We start from the raw sequence: 5,536 nt of genomic DNA, 5'->3' as shown, positions 1-5,536 counted from the left end.
ATGTTTGTATGGCCACCCATTTGAACATTTCTGGCTACGCTACCGAAAACAGAATCTCTTCTTAATCTCACGTCTTGACACTTGCAGTCAGATGGGCTAACAAAGCCTACTACTCCCCAGGGGGGAGGGGTAACTTTTGATACATTTTTAAAAATAAATCGTTATCAGCCAGTAGGGAAACTGCCAGAAACAACAAGCAACAACGCTTTAAGCTGGTAAGTGAGACACATCAATGAATGCACTTAATGCAGAATCACTACAGAAAGCGTTTATTTAACACTACAGAAAGCGTTTAGTTATTTAGATCTTGCAAAACAAACTCAATATCTCACAAAAGAAACTCGAGATCTCGCAAAACAAACTCAAGATCTCGCAAAAACAAACTCAAGATCTCGCAAACCTAGTCAGTGTTTGTCCCAAGTACAAACCTTTTTTTGGTTTTTTTTTTCATGTCACCTCCCGGGCTCCGTAGTCTGGAAGGATCCCATTGATGTCTTTTTATTTATTTGTGATATTTGCTATAATATAATGTTCATTACTTTATAGAACAATATTTAGATAAGGAATGATGGGTGAAGATGATATTGTAAAAGCATGGGCCAAAGTTACTTATAATCTGAAATATGGGTATAATCATATTTATATATTTAAACGTTTCTGACTGAAAAAGTCATCCCTCACAGATTTCACGCAACTTTAAATATAAATGGTTTGAGAGCCATTCAAATGTTGAATTACACTCACATAGCTCTAAGATAAATCTAAACCAACATTCATTCCCATCACGCAAATGGCAGAAAAGAGGTTCAGACTTCACAGCAGCCAGACACCTGCGAGTGTATGGCCTCGCAGGCTCCCAGGAGCAGACCGCCAGGCAGTGCCGAACTGGGCCTTTGCCAGATGCCCGGCCTGTCACTCACAGAGGCACCCCGATTAAGCACTGCAGTGGAATAAAAAATGGAGGTGACAGCAGAGTGGGCAGCCCATAGACAGCCCAGTAAAATGCAAAAACAGGAATCTGAATGCAGCAGACTATGGGACAAGAAGGCTATGCATATATGTCTGTGTGTGTGTGTGTGTGTGCAGGGTTGGGTAAGATTACTTTGAAATGTAATCCATTACATTACAAATTACATGGCGATTTTTGTAATCAGTAACATAATCAGTTGGATTACCAAAAACATGTAACATAATCTGATTACTATAGGATTACTTTTAGATTACTTCAATAAATGTCCCTTAAGTAAAAGACACCACCACTGAATTGATGAAAGAATTCTCATTCTATTTTTCTCTTTATTATTTCATTACATCTAAGAAATCTATTTGCTCTAAGTAAAGCATTCCTGTGTGAATTAACTGATCTTTTCCTCCAAAAATCTTAATGTAGCCCCTTGTTTTAGTGTTACCATTTACTTTGAGGTCACCAGGTCCCATTGTCTGAAAAACACCCAAAACTAATACATTTCTATAGCTATTTTCCACTTTGGGGTTGGTGTTTTGGTGGTTGAAATTTTCACCCCATCCCAAAATTGATCACTTAGTCATCATTGATGTGATCATGGATTACTATTCTCCAAACATGCACAACTCAGCTTAACCTTTATAAGGGCACACCTGGACAATTAATTTAGCTTTCGCTGGATTTTTTTGACCCAGGGACATGGCCTGAGATTGAATGACACCATGTCCATTTCAATTGTGGGGGTGAAACAATTATTTCTTTGGGATGTTTTTCAACCAGGGGGTGACTTTCTCAAAGTAAACAGTAACACTAAAACAAGAGGCTACATTAAGATTAGGAGGAAAAGATCAGGCAGTGTGCCGAGAGACCTGCCCCAATAGTAAATAAGTTAGTAAGTCTCTTTTGATCCCATGAGGGAAATTTGTAACCTGACCCTAGCCAGATGAATTTCGCTCCGCCTAGCTCCACTCATCCATCTGGAACCGATCCATTGAAGTGTTGCTTCAGAAGGCTGGGCCTAATCAAAAAATGCTTGCATATGATTGAATAAGCCACTTGTCCGTCATCTATTGACGTGTTACTTCAACCACTCACATCGAAGCCAACCCGTGACGCTAATAACAGTCTCACAGTCGCTTCTACGCTTCTATGTCACATCTAAACTCCCGCCCTGCGTCCTGATTGGCTGAACCATAAAGTCGGTTGCAGAAATCACTCTCAATGGAAGAGGTCCCAGATGGATGTGAGTGAAGCTAGGCGGAGCTAAGCGGAACGAAATTCATCTGGCTAATGTCAGGTTAGGAAATTTGGTCTCCCAATCCGTGAATTAGTGAAGCACACAGAGAACACAGTGAACACACAGTGAGATGAAGCACACAATGAGCACACAGTGAGGTGGCACACACCAACCCGGAGCAGTGAGCAGGGGCGTGCAGAGACCTTTGAAGGGGCAGGGGGTCAAATTTTTTAAAAAAGGGCACATGGAACAAAATTTTCAGAAAACGTGTTAACTTATTTCACACATTTTTCTCATTTCTCTCCTTGGTTCTGAATATTCAATAGGAGTGCATGTACTGTAGGCCTACTGTAGCCAGGGCACAGACAGATAGGTCTTTTATTGTCTACACAGAGATCATAGGCTATAAGGCTATCTTATTGATTAAATTCAAAGCTAATTTTAATAGCCTAGAAATCTAGACGCACCCTAGCGGCAGCAAATATGTTATTGCCTAGTCTGGCTTGTCAGGCTTTAATTTTAATGTTTATCACAGTGAACTACCACCATTAGCAAGCTGGTGTCTTGCAGATTCACGTGCCGTACGTGTGGCCACTGAGTGATATGACGCTTAATGTAGCCTACTGTAAACAGAGAACGACGTGTGGAGTTGGGTTAGTTAAACAACTACAGTAGCCTATGTCGTCGGCTTATGGCGATTTAGAAAAGGTTTCTCTACTCTGTTTTATGAACTAGGTCTACTAACCTAAACTACTATAACATTAACAGAATATGTTATGAACGTTCAGCCTTAGATTTTCGAAGCTGCCATGTTATTGAAATGGATGGACCATGACATGGTTAAAACGGGTTTGATAGCCTACTTCATTAAACATGAAACAACTTTAAACATTTTATTCTCTATGTCTAAGCTGAATACTATTGCATGTTCAGATAGGCTAACTGCCAAGTGACCTTACCGTGCTCCCAAACGTCTCCTGCAGCCCTGTGCCTGCGTGCACCTGAGAGTTCACTGAATGTATGACGTCACGGATTGGTGGCCGCAAGGCATTTCAATTAACACAGAAAATTGTTATTTTTGTAAATTTCTAATTTCACAAACTATTAATGAGACATTTTAGCGTTGGAACTAGCGGAAGTATTACAAATTTTAAAAAGTAAAAAACAGGTCTTGTCAAAAGGGCACTTGGACATCAAAGGGGCAAAAGGGCAGGTGCTAGAGCCCCTGTAGCCCCCCTTCTCTGCACGTGCCTGGCAGTGAGCTGTCTGCTACAGCGGCACTCGGGGATCAGTGAGGGGTTAGGTGCCTTACTCAAGGGCACTTCAGCCGTGGACGTGGGCATGGGAGAGCAGTGCTCAACCACTTCCCCCGCCCACATTTTTTCTACTGGTCCCGGATCGAACCGGAAAGCCCGAAGCTTGTCAAATTAAAAGATAGCGAGGCTATCATAAAAAAGCTGCATTGTTTGCATGATAAAATGTAATCAGGTAATCCCCAACAATGTAACTGTAATCTGATTACACATTTTTTTTTGTAATCTGGTCTGATTATAGATTTTTGTAATCTGATTACGTAATCCAGATTACATGTAATCTGTTACTACCCAACCCTGTGTGTGTGTGTGTGTGTGTGTGTGTGTGTGTGTGTGTGTGTGTGTTGCAATGATAACTCAAAGTTATTGTTGCCAAATAAGTTCTGACAAGGAGATCTGTCACTCTTAAAATAATATTTTGACTAAACTTTAAATGGGTACTGCACTGCATGAATAACTTGAGAATATTACTGAAGTATGACACCATCACTAAACCTTTCCGCTCACCAGCTTGACTGGAAACCTATAACAACACAACATTTTTTCTTTTAATGTGAGTTTCCACAGTCTCCCTCGTTTACAAGCACACCAAGGTGATGAGTCTGGAACAGAGGCTCCCTATGACAACACTACAGCAGGGACGGGCTAGTTTCACACAGTTACCTGAATGGTGACACTAGTAGGCTCACAGCAGAGGAAGGCTGGGGGGTGGGGCAGGCACCTGGCCCATGACAGCTGCAGCAGGCGCGGAGAAGCTAACGAGGCACATAAAAGAGGTGGGAGGGAGGGAGCAAGGGAGGAAGGATGGACGCTCAGGGCTAATGAGAAAGGCACTGTGATATGGCAGCTGGAGGATGGACGGACCTCTGGACTACTTCAGCAGCACTCTCTCTCATTATCGTCCAACACCGAGGCACTCCTAAAGGACACGCAAGCCCGGGGTTCTCCCTCTAGATGACTGTGTGTGTTTCTGGACTGTAAGAGTAAGTTAGGTGAGGATGACAAAAGACTGGAGCCTTCTTGCAATTGGCTCTCAGGGCCAAGACCAATTGCAAGCCTTGAATCATTTCCCTTTACTCTCCTATTGTGACATTGAATATTGAATGTTGCTACCTTAGTATATTACTAAATACTCTATACCTTAATGTATAATTGTATGCAATAATACAATTTATATAGATATGTGTTTATTGTGCTATATGCTTACAGAGGTTCCTTTTCTACATCCTGTCAGTGTATCGGATGCATATCACGTGGGTTTTAACACTGCTCAGGGATGGATTACTGCACGGGACTACCGGGCCCAGGCCCAGGGGCCCAAGCCTTTGCATGGAATCATTGCCTCAATTTCCCCTTGGGGATCAATAAAGTATCTATCTATCATTGCCTCAATATCACAAATTTCCCCTTGGGGATCAATAAAGTATCTATCTATCTATCTATCTATCTATCTATCTATGTATCTATCTAACAAATCAGGATGTAGGCTATGAATCTGATTGAATTTAGTATTGGCCATCCCCAAAATGCACCAGAATACAGGAAATCACATCAAACAAATTCAAATATTTCTGGGGGAGGACCCCCAAACCCCCCCTACCACATATACGATAATTAGTGGGGGGGCCCTTAATACATCTGGGCCCAGGGGCCCGAAAGTTCATAATCCGCCCATGACACTGCTGTTATACCTGCCACTGTGTCACTGCTTTGCTATCATTGGCTGTTATCTTAATCACGGCGTCACAGTTTACGAGTGAGCCGCATCCAGATATCGGTAACCGAGTCTGGCCACAGATTTTATCAGGCTGGGAGAACGGGTCAGAGATAAGAGTGGGCATGTCCGTGACATGCTCCCTTTCTTTCTGTCGGAGAATGAGAGTCTAATGAGTCGGTGGAACAGGTACTGTATATGTCTTTGACTGTGTTGTTTTGTCAGTTGCCTTCATTGTGTACAAAGCATCTTGTGAGAGGAGTCTGTGTACCTGTCATGTGTATTTCACCTCTGATGGTAAACATTCA

Source organism: Alosa alosa, chromosome 17 (genome assembly GCF_017589495.1).
Source record: "Alosa alosa isolate M-15738 ecotype Scorff River chromosome 17, AALO_Geno_1.1, whole genome shotgun sequence".
Taxonomy (NCBI): domain Eukaryota; kingdom Metazoa; phylum Chordata; class Actinopteri; order Clupeiformes; family Clupeidae; genus Alosa; species Alosa alosa.
Note: the sequence above shows the minus strand (reverse complement) of the source record.